This window comes from Camelus bactrianus, chromosome 6, assembly GCF_048773025.1.
Source record: "Camelus bactrianus isolate YW-2024 breed Bactrian camel chromosome 6, ASM4877302v1, whole genome shotgun sequence".
NCBI lineage: Eukaryota > Metazoa > Chordata > Mammalia > Artiodactyla > Camelidae > Camelus > Camelus bactrianus.
Window position 1 is genome coordinate 27,878,090 of NC_133544.1, and position 15,397 is coordinate 27,893,486.

Below are 15,397 nucleotides of genomic sequence, written 5' to 3' on the forward strand. Positions count from 1 at the left end.
AAACAAAGACAGCTTAGTTTTGGTTTTCCTCATTTAGCTTGGGGAAGACTTTTCCAAAAAATTTTTATTAGGCTCCGAATATTAGCTACGGTCAGTTTAGTCCAACCGATGGCCTCCCATTTGGCCATCTATTTATGAACACTTTTGAGGAGTCTTCCTGGGTTTGAGAAGTTTTTTGATTAAGGCTCTTGGTTTGGCCTTTGATCTGAAGAGCCTTGCCTGTAGCCTCACGTGGTCCCATTTCTAATGATAAGCTGACAATAGTAGCTCTGTCAGGGACCCCAGTTTCCCAGGCAGCCTGGTTTACTTGAGAATCAATATGGGGTGGAAGGGAGAGCTCTTCTGGCTTGGGACTGAGGCAGGCTCCCAAAGTCAAGAGTAGACATTTTTGGGGGTGCGTGTCTTTCCTATAAGGGTCTTTGAATTGGATTACTTCTTGGGATTTACTGAGCAAGTAGGTCCCTTCCCAATGAGGGGACGGGGCACTCAGCCACCAGCAAAAACTCCTATGTAAAAGTAAATTTTTAGTAAGCACCTTGTTTGGGGCCTTCTATTGATCCCCGTTGTTACACAGGATTGGGAGGACAAGGGTCCAGGGAAATCAGTCAGCACAGAGTAGGTGGCTGCCTTACCTAATAAGAAGACAACTTTTCTACCTACCACGTCAAGGGTTACCCAAGGCTCTGCTGAAGAAATGACCCGGTGTCCTGTGGGAGCCAGGGAGGGTCCCAGGCCCCGTCAGTCTTTAGTCATCTCAGCCGTCATTGGTTTGGGAGCCCCAAGCCCCCTTCAGGACTGGGGGCAGTCCTGCTTCCAGTGGCCTTTTTGTTTGCATATGGGGCAGGGTCCTGGTGGACTTTTCCCGTACATGGGGCATTTTTTTTCCAGTGGCCCTCCTGGCTGTACTTAAAACAGGTTCCTTTTTGGCGTGACAGTGGCTCTGATGCAGGCATCCTGGATCCTGTCCTCGTCATGGGTCTTGGTGGAGGATAACTCTGAGGTGGTGCGGAGATGTAGGCTGTCGCTAAGAATTGTGACTTTTGCTGTTGTCCCTGAAGCCTTTTTGCCTCTTTAGCCCTGTCTCTATTGTCCAATACTTTAAACATCAGATCCATGAGCTGATTCATGGGGATCTGGGGTCCCCAGCTGCCCAGAAGGGGCCTTCGGGGTAGATGATTGGGAAGACCTTTCCAGTGGGGTCCTTCCCAACAGGAAGCAATGGAAGAATGAAAAACTCCTAGTAAGATCCCCAGGCTTGGGGCTACCAGATCCCACAAGGTCCTTCCAGTTATATGGTATATGTTCATGAGAGAGGAGGAATAGCCTTGGGGGTCCTCACCCAGTGGCTGGGTCCTACCCAACAGCCTATGGGATACCTCTCCAAGCGGCTAGATCCCACTGCTCAAGGCTGGCCTTCCTGCCTAAGAGTGTTGGGAGCCCTCTCCACTCTCCTGCTTGTATATGCTAACCATCAAGTTTCTGACCTTTTAAAAGGCAAGGGACATTTCTGGCTCTCAGATGCTTGGCTTCTTAAATGGCAGGCATTATTACTGGAAAACCCAGATGTCACTGTCTCCGTTTGTGGGGCACTCTATCCTGCTACACTATGACCATCACCAGACGAGTCTCTTCCCTTTCGCCTATGTCATGAGACCCTATCCATTTCTCTAGGAGCTAGAACAGATCTCACCGACCAACCCCTAGAAAACCCTGATGAGATCTGGTTCACCAATGGGAGCCACATATTCTCGCGAACCTCTTAGCAATTTGCGACTGCTTTCCCAGCAACACTCTGGTGAGACTCTTCCCTCGCCCTGGGGAACTATGGATCCCTGTTCGACAAACCCCTTTCTTAAATGTCTCCTGGGTCAAATCTTTTCTCTTTTAGAGCTCCCCCCAAACTGTTTTAAGACTAATTTAAAATGTCTCTGACATTAGGGTCCCTCTTTTGACTCCTCCTTTAGTGCACTGGACTAACACTCCAACATGTGCTTTCTAAAACCTAAACCAACAAAAAGCACAGAAATCAGTTATTTTTTAAGACCTTTGTCTGCCCCTTTCATCCTTTGGCTAGGATTAGCTCTATATATTTGACCTCTATCTTTTCAACCTTCTTATGAAAAGTGTTTCTTCTCGTCTAGAGATAAACTTCAAATGATTGTATAACAAGGTAATCAACCAATCAGCCCAGACCACTTCTATACAAGCCCCTCGATAAACACCGACCCTTCACTCACATCCTGCCCAAGGACAGCCAGCTAGTCTGGGACCCCAACGAGCTCCATCATCACCCCAGATCAGCAGGAAGTAGCTAGAGGGGTCCACACTCTCTACATCCCCAAGATTTGGGGTCTCATGACTAGAGGGGGGGAATCTTAGGTAGTTTAGAAAGAAATGAGCATTGGGCAAAGAGAGAGGAAGTGGAAAGGAAGAATTCAGAACACAAGAAACCTGAGCTCTCAATCAACCAGAGCTCAGGGAAACCGAGTTGTCAATCAATCAGTCAGCCAATCAATCAATCAATCAGTCACAAGACCTGAGGGTGGTGGTGCACCCCGTGTCATGTCTCTATGAGACGGGGCGCCCCTCCACACCCAGGCCTGGGGATGGAGGCACACCCCGTGTCTTGCCTGGTCAGAATTATAGCTCACTTAGGATTTTTTGCTTTGAGGTGCAAAAGCTGTAATGCTTAGGAAACAATGAGGTGGGTGAAATGCAAAGTGAGAGCAGTGGGGGCTGAGGGAAGGCTGCATTTCCATCAGGGCACCTTGAGGCCATAAGGCTTCCCTTGTCCTAAGCTTTGTGCAGAAGTAGCTGATGCATAAGTAGCTCTGGCTATTGAGCTTCTTTTCCCTGCCCTTGATCTTTACGGTGAACTCTTTCTGCCCGTTGTTAATTGCCGAAAGGCCAGTGGATTACCCACGCTATTATATGTCCATCATCAGGGATGCAAGGACACATGGTCTCTGCCCTTGAAGAACTTGTGTCTAATGGGGGACAGAAACATGGAGAGTGATGACCAGATGGTCAACTTCACTGAATAGCTAGAGATGACTTTAAAACAACTCAACCTGGCTGGTCCTAGAATAAGCTATTTCCTTTCCAGGTCACTGCCCGAACATTCTGTGGATGAGAACCGTTCTTTTGTTTTTCTATGAAGATGCTCTGCTGGTTAAAAGACTTGGGTCAAACACTTACCATACTCATGTCCCACACTTGATGATATAAAAGCTGAGAATTTTCCTTTGAAATATCTGTGCTAGTGCATTCATCTTGCTCTTTGTTCTTTTAAGTAGGCCCTCCCAGTCAAGTGTCTCTGGTTCTCAACCCAAGAGACAATGGGGAAATGTTTCAGCAGATGAGGAGAAACTATTGGTCTGGACCTTTATTCCTTGGCCCATACATCCTCAGGTTCCCATTCCTCACACTTCTATCTTTCATTCTAGTCGTCTAATGCACTTCTATTCAGAGGTGAAAAGGCATCAACCAATTGTAGAGCTCTCCAGTTACCTGAAATTTACCCTAAAGCTGATTTTTCTGCTGTCTTCTTGCTTGCACTTTTCTGAGAGGAGCAGACACAGGTCCCCATAACTCACAGAAACCAAGGTGTCAGAGAATGAGGGCAAGAAAAATGAGCCACACAAAGAGAGTGGGTGAGAACTGCCAGATCATGGGCTGGGTTGATGTGTGGCCTCCCCAGCAAAGCTCTAGGTTCTGGTTCATTCCTGACAAAGCTCCAGAGGTCAGATGCCAGACTCCAAATGATTACATCACAATTCTAGTAAGAGAAACTGTGCAGAGGCCTGGATAACCAAATGAGCTAGTGGGAGGGTAAAAGAGGCAACTTCAGCTCATCCTGTCATAACAAGTGCCTTGTGGTTGAATGTCAGAGATTTCCCCTTGTTTAAGTGGTACCTGGTGGGATTATTGTTTTTACTTCTAGAAGACTCCATTAAAGGAAAAATCAACCCATGTGGCCAAGAGAGGAGGGAAGATACTACATATTAAGCATGTTTTTTGGTCCAAGTCTCTTCTCTTAGAGTTGGATAAAAGGCTCAGGAGAGGAGGCCAGGGTTTTTTGCAGGGAGATCTCTCTCTGGTCCCAGTGGATGTAAATGTACCCTTTTCCTCTTCAGTGTTTTGTCAACAAATATTTACTGAGTGACTGCCATATGCAAGAATCGGTCCTCCTGCCTGGAATGCCCTTCCTTCTCCCCCCTCCCTTTCCAGCCTGGACCTAATCAACAGCCATTCATCTTTCAGACCTGAGCTCCTCCAGAATTTTCTCCCTTGATTAAGTGATAAGACAAAGTGCAAACTGCCTTAAAAAACTCATGCATGTGGAGACACATACATGTTTTCAGATCCTTCTCTAAAATCCACCTTTGATGTAGAAAGAAAGGAGGGTAGAAAACAAAGGAAGATAAAGGCTTCTGAAGTGAAAGGGAGGAGGGGGCTGTAAGGTGGTTGGTCCCGTGGAAGGTCAGGAAGGGGAGGCTAGGGAGCTCAGACATCAGTCTGGCCAACTTCTCAAGTGCTGAAGATGCTCAAAGGTTAAGCCAGACTTTTATCCTGGACATTCAGGACCTAATGCAATTTTTTCCACAGGCTCTGGAGAGATGAAAGCAGCCAGAGTGGGTTAGAACCAGATACAATTAGACTGAGAGGAGGAGGTAAGAGCCCTTGATATCCTGGGGAGAACAGATTGCTCACCTTCCCAGGACAGCTTCCCATTTACAGTGGCCAAGAACTTGGACTTTGGAGTCAGATGGTTCACATTTTGATACTTCCACTTATTAGTTGTATGATCTTGGGCAATTTATTTAACCCCTCTGGTTCTCAAGTTCCTCATCAGTAAAAGTGTTGTTATTATAGTTACTATCTCATAAAGTGACATTTACAAACCTGATAGGTCCATAAAACACAATTCTGGCGCACGGAAGTCAACAGATGTTTCCTATTATAGAAGCGAATTATTTCAGAGGGAGGGAAATAGAGAAATAAAGTAGGTTTGGGAGTCTGGATTATAAGGTATGGATCGGGGTGACTGTGCAAAGAAGGACTTAGAGGTTAGCTGAAGTGGTTGGAGGTAGAGATGACGCATGGAGTTCAGATCCTGATTCCCCAGGTGTTTGGAGTGGTGGAAGGCCTGAAAGTCTTAGTGATGTTCTAGAATACAGTTGTTTATTTATAAACAATATGTGGCCAAATAAAGATATGGTTAGAGGAGGATCTGGATATAGGATGGGGAACTAGCTGACTCTGCAGGCTGTCTGCCACTGCTCAGGAGTCAGGCCACTCTCTTCTTTCTCTGCTCAGAGTGTGGCCCATACACCAGCTGCATAGCATCTCCTGGGATCTTGTTAGAAAGGCAGAATCTTGGGCCCCACTCCAGACCTACTGAATCCGATTGTGCATTTAAAAAAAAAAAAAAATGAGGTATAAGGGGGAGGGTATAGCTTGGTGCTGGAGTGAACACAGCATGCATAAGGTCCTGGGTTCAATCCTCAGTACCTCTATTAAAAATAAATAGATAAATAAACAAGTAAACAAGTCTAATTACCCCCCCAAAATAAAAAAATAATAAAAATTGAGGTATAGTTGATTTACAATATTATATAAGTTTCAGGTATACAACATAGTGATTCAATATTTTTATAAATAATACTCCATTTAAAGTTATTACAAAATAATGGCTTTATTTCCTTGTGCTGTACAATATATCCTTATTTCTTATTTATTTTATACATAGTAGTTTGTGTCTCTTAATTCCATACCCCTATCCTGCCCTTCTCTCCTATATTCTTTCTACTGGTAACCACTAGTTTGTTTTCTATATCTGTCAGTCTGTTTCTGTTTTGTTGTATTCATTTATTTGCTTTATTTTTTAGATTCCACATATAAGTGATAACATGCAGTGTTTGTCTTTCTCTGTCTGACTTATTTTCTAAGCATAATTCTCTTTAGGTCTATCCACATCGTTGCAAATGGCAGAATTTCGTTCTTTTAAATGACTGACTAAGATTTCATTGTGTGTGTATATGTGTGTGTGTGTGTGTGTGTGTGTGTGTGTATACACCAATTTACAATACTACCAACAATGTACTAGGATTCTCTTTTCTCTACATCCTCACCAAAATTGTTATTTGTAGACTTTTTGATGATAGCCATTTTGACAAGTATGAGTTGCTATCTTCTTGTGGTTTTGATTTGCATTCCTCTGATGATTAGCAATGTTGAACATTTTTTTCATGTGCCAGTTGGAAAAACGTCTTTGGAAAAACGTCTATTCAGGTCTTCTGGCCATTTTTAAAGTTGGGTTCTTTGGTTTTTTTTGATACTGAGTTGTATAAGCTGTTTATAAACTTTGGATATTAACCCCTTATCAGTCATATCATTTGCAAATATTTTTCTCCCATTCGGTAGGTTGTCTGCATTTTAACAAGATGTTCAGGTGATTCTTGGGCACATTAAAGCTTGAGAAGCACCGCTATTCAAAATTACCCATATAGGTCCCAGGCTTTCCATGGTGCAGATGTATGAGCTGCTAGGATTTTTTAACTCTTTATAGCAGGACATAATGCCATCAGGTGATGCTAAGTACTGGATTACATTCTAAACTGAAATTAACTTTAATGGGCTCATCTTTGAATAAAGTCTTTGTATACAGACCAGTAGTGAGGGGGAAGCACATCACCAGTATGCCTTTCCCATATCAAACATCCCTGGCCTTGGCATATATATGTATATGTGTATAAATATATGTATGTGTGTGTGTGTGTGTATGTGTGTATATTTTAACATCAGCAATATTCAGTACGAGGTTTTTCTTTTTAGATCACCAGACATAATTCCTCTATTAGTGGATTCACTAGACATTTCCTAATGCATAACTTCTATTAATAGTCTTATTCAAAATTCCCCTATTGCCACCTGCCAGGGTGTGCAGGAAAACAATTCAAGCAACCTCCACCAGTCCTGAAGAGAGACTCTGAGGCCTCTGTGCAGTGAATCCCCAAAGGATTGAAGACCAGGCTAGCAATGCTCTTGCTGGCACGGTGCTCTGTGCCTCAGTTTCTCAACTGCAAAGGGAGCACCATGATTGACAAAGGGAGTTTTAGCTTATCAAACAGATTCTCTGCTCCCATTCCTCTTCTGTTTTATTCTTCCTTTTTCTGGATCTCAGAACATGCTTCAGCTAAGGTTCTTCAACTTGGGTTCTTTTAACTAGAAGTGGCTGGACAGGTGTTTAGATTAGATGAGGTTAGGACAGCTGATGACTCAAAATGTAGCTGTGGTTGCAAGGAGTAGGAGGATGGAAGAAGGAAAAAAATTTAGCCCTTCTGCAAGTTCAGTGATGGCTCTGCTGGTGCCTAAGAGCCCTAAGTTACCTCATGCTCAAAGGTTTCACATTTCGATTCACTGGGGATGAGGTGTCAGTACTTTGCTTACGCTAAATTATGTGCCCAATGGGGCACGGGCCTGCCTTTTTAATCTCTTCATTTCCTTATCATAGAAGTTTCCATCAAATGTCAGTCTACATTAACTTGTAACCCTACCTGACAGTCAGATAGTCTGTCCCCACTGTCTTTGTCTATCCCTCCATCTTCTCTAAAGCTCTGGGGGAAAAAATACCTTTCCCTACCTTTGACCAATATACATGTTGGTTCATGCCAATAAATGAAATAAATACATGGACCAGAAAGGACCAATTCTGTTTGGTGTCAGCTAGGATATTCTATCACATAGTTTATAAACTATTTATATTTATATATGTTTATATAAATTTATAATATATAATTATACAATATAATATATTACATATTAATGTAATATATAATATGTATAATTATATATTTTATCATATATTATAAGTGATATATAATATATTATATATATTTATAGACTACTATGTAGACTGTAAGAGACTTCACAATAATCTGTAAAGTCCCAAATATATGGGAACAAGTATTAGAATTTTAGCTTCTAAAAAATGCAGTTCCCAGCACCCCACCATCTGTAGCTTCTAAAAAGCAGGATTCTGACTCACCTTCACCCAGGTGTAGAGAAGGGTGGGGTAAATGAGGCCTCCCACAGGCTCAGCGTCCCAAAGCCCATGCCTGCTGATGGAGGTTTGGATTTCCTCCGTCAGTGGTCTTATGCTTGTCCACATTTCTAAGCTCATATGTGTGTCAAAGAAACAGAAGTAGAAATTTAAGGAACATTTTGATAAAAGTGAGCTTTACTTTATCAGAAAGATTAAAAGAACCAACAAGTCCCAAACAAACATCCTTTCCCCCGGCCCCACCTGTCAGCCTGTGCTCAGCCTGTGCTCAGCCTGCACCCAGAGCTTCACTGATTTGAAGCTGGGGATGTGAGTGGAGAGCCCTCCAGGGTTTTAACAATTTTAGTCGATTCTATGTCTAGGAAAATAATTTTCCTTATAAGCTGCCAGGCTCCATGGAGGACTTATAAAAACAAAGAAAACATAAAACCAGACCAAACAATAACCTTCATTCAGGACTCCTGAGATGATCTTGGAAACGTTCACGGCCCTTGTACTATGGGTGATTAATGGGCCCTCGGTTCTCCCCTATTTTCCTCCCTCTAGCTCAGCACTCATTTCTACGCATGTGCCTCTCAGACCCTGCTCTGCAGCCCTGCCCTCTCCCCAGCACGCAGTGCCACCAGGCTGTCCTGTCACCACCTCCCTCTTCAGTGAGTTCCAGGCAGAACTCGGTCCTCCCCATCAACATGGAGCATCTCCCGGGGCCATGTATGGCCAGCACTCCTACAAGGCTTCCCATCTCCTAAGCCTCCAGATTGAGGGGAGGTTTCTAGCTATGTACTGCTGGACTCCAGCTTTGTTCCTGTTTTATGTTGGATGATGGACAGAAAGAATTTTTGTCAAATCTGTAGATGGCACAAAGTTGGAGAAATTCACAGATAGGGGTGATGTGATCAAGATGAAAATGCTCACAAGCTGTAAGGAAAGGCTGAAATCAATATGATTCAATCTTATAGAATAAAATTCTGTATTCAGATAAAAGTACAACGTGACAATAGTATATTATTCCATTTACATGAACTTCAAAAACAATTTTTGTTTTGGCAGAATTAATCTATGGGGCTAGAACTCAGAATAGTGGTTACTTCTGGGTTTCAGGGAGGAGATTGACTGGAAAGGGGCATGAGAGAACTTTCTAGGGTGAGAGCAATGCTCTATATTATGATTGTTGTGTTGGTTGCAGGAGAGTACTTGCTATTAAGACTTATCAGTTTGCCTACTTGGTAAGATTCGAGATTTGTGTATTTTATAGGTTCTTGCCCAACATAAGAAGGTGGATTCTAACAAGTAGAACTACCTAAAAGTGGAATGGGGGTTATTTGATATGGGACTTCCTGGTAGCAGTCAGGCAGAGACTAGAGAAACTAGCTGGGGATCTTATAAGCTTCCAGGGTAGAAAGCTTATGCTTTCCTGAGTATCTATTACGCGCCAGGCACTCTGCTAAAACTTGCAGACAAAATTAAGAATGATAATGTTCCTCTGCTCCTCCTTCTTCCTCCTCATCTTATTACTATTATTACTATTATTATTATTATTATTATTATTATTATTATTATTATTATTATTATTATTATTATTATTATTATTATTATATAATTAGCTGGTGCTGAAGAATGCTTTCTTTGTACCAGACACCATCCAAAGCAGTTTACACGCATTACTGCATTTAAACTTCACAAAAACTATAAGAATAGTACTATTATTATCTTTAGTTTCGGAAATGAGACATGTAACTAATAGTGTTAAAGTCGGAAGTTGAACTCTGACTTGGCCCACATTACAAAAGGTGTGTGAGCCAGAGTGGGGCCAGAGGGAGAGGCCCAGGGAGCAGAAGGCTGAGCCCTCTTCTCCCCTGCTGCTCCCTCTCCTAGTGCGCTGCAACCCTTGCCCCTCCGTGTCGGCTCCCTGGCAGCAGCCAGGGAAGGGTCTGGGGTTGGGGACACGGAAACTTCATGAATCAGCAGGATTAAAATAACCAGGAAAGCTGCGCCAATCTGGTGACGGCTTAGTACTCACAGGATGGTCCTTGAAACTCTAGAACGTCACTGTCCAGCAGAGTAGCCACTAGCCACGTGGGACTGTTGAGCAACTGACATGTGACTACTTCACATGGAGATGTGCTGTCAGTGTAAATCACACACCGGATTATGAGAAGTTGACTCCTCTCTCAGCACACCTGCTCCTCGATCTGGTACTCCTTCGGGAGAATCTTCCCTGATCCTCCAGGATTGCCGTAGATGCCCCTTCTCCGTGCGCCCTTGGTGTTTCTGTAACATCTGTTACACACATTGGAGGTCGCCTGTTTACTTTTCCTTCCTCCCCATAGATTGGAAGTTTCTCAAGCAGAGACAATACCTTGTTAATCGCCTCTGCTGAAGCGACTGGAATGATACATACTGAGTGAGGGAACGAATGATATGCAAGTACTAGTTCCTTCTTTCTTTAGAAGAGAGTAATTTTACAGCATTACGTTAAAAGAAAGAAAGAAAGGAAGAAAGAAAGATGCTTTGGAAATGTATTTTGGCTCACTGGACAGAATATTAAGTGTGTTGTTAGAAAACTGACGTTGAGTGCTAGTTCTGTCTTTGTTACTTACTAGCTGTGTGACCTTGAATAAGTCACTTACCTTCTCTGCGCTTGATCCCTCATCTGTCAGATGAGAGATTGAACTATTGAGCTTTAAGACTCTTTCCAGCCCTAATATTCTGTGAGATGTTGAAGACAGGGCAAATCTGGCTTTCAGTTGTGGGCTTGCTTCCAGAAAAGCAATTCAACAGAACAGCTGAGATTCCCAACCTTTTGCAGGGGCCTCTGCCTTCTCCCTCTCCTCCATGTCTTAGCAAATATTAATAGCCAAGGGCCTCGCTGAGTGTGGTTTTTAATAGAATCCAATTTCAGTCCATTTATAATGGGACTTTTCATGCTGACTTGGTAATTTGAACTCTGTCATGCCTGATGGACTGAATGCATTTTCCCTGTCTGTGCTGCCTGCGCTGGGCTGGTGGGGAGAGAGGGGGCAGGCACTGGGAGTGGGATGCAGGGGCATCTTAATCAAAGCAGCTACGATCAGCTATTTTGGCCTCCCAGCCAGTGTTGTCTTTCCTGCTCTGAGGCATGTGATGAGGATTCCAGGGCACTGGAAGGAGAGAGGGCCACGGCTCCGCTCTTTCCTGACGATGCCTTCTCCTTGCAGCCCAGAAGCCGCTGGCCTCTGCGTGGAACTGTGGCAAGAAAACCGTCCTGATCTTTGCTCGTGACTAGAAGACACTCAGTTCTAAAAACCATAAAATTTATTCCAGTCGGTTGCTGTGGAGTCTCTGACATGCTTGGAGAAGGCACGTGATGCAGTATGAGGGTTCCTCGGCTCTCCTGACCCCCAAGTACTTGTCCTATTTGATCAGAGAGTAGTCAGGGGCCTGCTGGGAGCTCCCTTTCTTCTAGCGCAGTGCGGAAACGTGGAAGATAAACAAACAGGTATCAGTAGCCACGCTATAAATGAGGAAACTGAGGCTGAGGAGGGTGGGGGAAGGGAAGGAATATTTATTCCATGCTTACTCTGGGCCAGGGACTGAGCTAGCAGTCAGGTATTTCTTAATCCTCCCAACACCCTTTTAAGGGATCTAGCATTATCCCATGTACAGGTGAGGAAAAATGAGGATCAGAAAAGTCAAGCAACTGCCCCAAGGTCACACAGCTGGTAGATGTCAAAGCTGGTGTTCAGACACAGCGCCATTGATCCACGCAAAAGATCACATGGTTTGACAAAACAGTGGGCTGGGTGTTCTGATTGTCTGCTGGTCTCCCTCCGAAGGGGCTCCTTAACCTGGCTGCTCAGCAGAACCACTTCAGGACGATAAGAAACGAATAGTATCTTGAGCATTATCCTCATAAGTCTGATTCAGTGGGTTTAAGGCAGAGCCAGAGACTATGTATTTTTAAAAAGCTGCTTCAAGCGATTCTGCTGTTTTGGAAAGCACAGCACTGAAGCACATAGCTTCTCTCCTAACCCAAGTCTCCTAGGATTTCCTCAGTTCTCAGAAGCACAGATCCAGTTCGGCCCTGCACTTACGTCAAGTAACATTTGCCACCAAATCCATCCTTCATTTCAGGTTCAATGTCAACATTTATTGAGCACTTACCATGTGCCAGGCCTCATGCTGGGCATTCTAGCTGCGAAGATGAATAAACCACAGTACCTTCCTTGAGGAACAGCCAGGTAGTGGGCCAGACCAACACAGATTGGAAGCTCCAATTCCCATTTGTAGCAAATGCTAGGCAGAGGTAGGCTCATGTGGTCTTAAGAGTGCAGACTAAGGGATCAAGGAAAACTTTCAAGCAGTGATGCCTTGGTCAAGTCCTATAGGAGTTAGCAAGGCAAAGAGTGAGTTGGTGGGAGGAGGCACAGCCAGCGAGGCAGAGGGAACAGCATGGAAAGGCCCAGACACCTAGAAGAATGGGGTCAGGGCATCACAAGAAATGGTACCACAGTGGAATGCAGGGTGCCTTGGGGAGAAGACTGGGAGGTGAGCCTCGAAGAGTCAGTGGGAGAAGTCACATTAAAGACCTTGCGTGTTATGCTGAATTTGGCCTTTCTCCTAAAAGTGGTGAGGAGCCACTAAAGATTCTTAGGCTGTGGAGAGACAAAGTCAGATGGTGTGTTAGAAGGGTCACGCTGATAAAAATGAGAGGGTGAACCATAGGCAGAAGGAGCTGGCAACAGAGGAACAAATTAATTGCAGAATTAAGAATTTATGTATGTCAAAAAGCACCGTGAACAAAATTTGAAAGCAAAGCACTTGGAAAGCATATTTGCAATGTTTCTTGACAAAAATAACATTCTTAACAAAATTACATACTGATAATAAACATATCAATATCAAATAAATAGAAAAATCACAGAGAAGTACAAATGGTCAATAAGCATATGAAGATGTTATTCACAAATAAAGAAGTGTGAGTCCATATAACATTGATATACTATAATTTTCTTATCAAATTGGTAAAGATTTGATAAGAGGTAATACCCATGATTAGTAAGGGGCAGGGAACAGGGCACTCTCAGGCCTGCAAATAGGAGAGTGCTCTGGTACAAACTTTCTGGAGGGCAGTTGACACCACATTACGAAAATTCTTTAAGATAGCCAAACAATTTCCTTCTTGGATTTTATCCTAAGGAAATAGTCATAGATATGTGCAAAATTGAGCTACAAGAACATCTGTTGCAACATTATTGACAATAAAGATTGGGAACAAATGAAATAATCGCTATTAGGAGGCTGATTAGCAAAGGAGGGTCCATGATGCTGTTGAAAAAATTTGGGAGACACACACAAAAATATTACGTTCATGATACAGTAAGTGAAGCAGCACAAGGTGCAAAAAAAGTGTGTCCAATATGTTACCATTTGTGACAAAATACATACATACACTTGAAAATGCATCACTGTCTCTGGAAGGGTATACAAGTGATTGGAAGGAAACTAGATGCTGGCAGACAGGGTGGGAAGGAGATTGACTTCTCACTACAGAGCTTTTTGTACTTCTGGAGCTTTGTACCTGTGTCTGCATTACATATTCTACCACATAAACACACAGTTTGAAAAGTAAGTTATTAAAGAGTATGTACAATGTGATCCAGTTTTTGTAAAAAAAGAAAAAAGGCATGTGCATGTGGACATTTATACCAAAAAGAACCAAAAGATACATCCCAAAGGATAACAATATTTGTCTTGAGTAGTAGGACTACGGATTGGAATTTGTCTTTTTTTTCCCCCTAGTATTTCTATAATATACATGTGAGGCTTTCAAAATAATTACAAGAAAAGTCTAATTCCACACCCCCCCCCCAAAGAGTCTAAGACCAAAGTCCAAGCAGGAGATGACAAACGAGTTCAGATTCAGGATGGGTGTTCCAGGTATAGCTCCACAGTGACATCTGCAAACCAAACGTGTAATTAAATGACAGTCCCTGTTTGAGGGAGAGAGGAGGAGAAGCGAGCCGAAGGTTTGGGAAGGTGAACAGTTCTGATTTTGCTACCAACTCTCGGAAGTCTCTGGATAAATGCACGAAAAATTCAGTCCCACCACCTCAAACATCAACCAAACCTCTAGGCAGCTTTATTCTTTGGGATCATTTAACTTTGGGTCACAGTGACTAGAGTTCCAACACACACATCACCAGGCAAGCAGACCGCCTGGTCACTTGTTCTACAAGGTCCCATAAGGTTGTCCTCACCTAGTTCTGGTTTTCAACCTTTCTCTTGGAAGAATGGCAACAATCTTACTGTCCTCACCTGTCCAGCCCTGCCTCAACTCGCTCGGTGAGGCAAGACCCCTCTCCTGCTCTGTGTTGGGAACAGTCACTCTGAGTCCTTCCTCACGGCACGAAGACCAAAAGAAGACCCTGTCAGTTTGAACTGACTCTGCAGGCCACCTCTCACCTCATCTCCATCCTTCAGATGGCAGTTTGCCATCTCACAAACTGTCTGGGCTGGAGGCCTGAGAGTAGGAGAGTTTTGCACGTTTGCTTCTGCTATGTGGGCTGCAGGGTTGTTTTGAGTTGAGGTCATGTGAAGCCATTTTGGAGGAAGAGGGCAGAAAGGATACGGCAGGGGTTGGGGAGAATGTGGCAGCCGTAACAGCTTTTTCCTTTTTCCCTTTTCCAGTGGGTGAGCTATAGGCAACCACCTGGGCGCCCCTGGATATTTCTAGCACCTTCTTACAGTCCCTGTTGGAAGCCTTTGAGGAGCTATGTGAATATAACCTGTGTTGCTGGCTTCTGGGTCCCTCAGCAGTGATTGGATCCTGCAGTGTTGGAGCCTCTGATTAAATAAATAACCCATCATTAACTTCGTGTTTCCTGTCGATCTCTACCTATAATTGTGACTCTTCCCCAGTTCGGGGGACGGGATGAGGAATGCCAGGTGGGTAGTTTGGATACATGCTGGCCCATCAGCAAGGAGAATGAATAACTGCTGGTCTCAGCTGTCTTTTCTGCCACTAGGGAGTCTAGTGTTAGGGACCGTTTTTTGCCTTGGGCTAAATACAAAAGGCGGCCCATGTACCACCATTTACATAGTCAAGGCTTGTCAACTTAATATACACTGTCCTGCTCCTGATGGTTGTAACTACTCAATATAACACTTTGTAGAGCAGCAACTAACTACAGGGTAGTTAATAGCTGGAGCTCTGGAGTCGGACACGCTTGGTTCAAATCCTAGCTATGCCACACTTAAGGCCATGCAACCTTGGGAGAGTTTCCTGTGTTTCATTCAGTTTTCTTATCCATCCAATGGGAATAGTAGCATAATTGCGTGAAAGAAATGAGA

At 43.6% G+C, this 15,397-nt stretch overlaps 1 long non-coding RNA gene across 1 annotated transcript in view; it reads left to right on the forward strand.

Annotated features, from left to right (window-relative positions):
• Positions 1-14,885, forward strand: part of LOC123618881 (uncharacterized) — a 33,843-nt gene extending 18,958 nt beyond the window's left edge. Inside the window, exons 2-3 of the long non-coding RNA XR_006727384.2 lie at positions 11,263-11,543; positions 14,735-14,885. This is a non-coding gene — a long non-coding RNA (uncharacterized LOC123618881). The remainder of the gene's footprint in view (positions 1-11,262; positions 11,544-14,734) is intronic.
• The last annotated feature ends 512 nt before the right edge of the window (positions 14,886-15,397 follow it).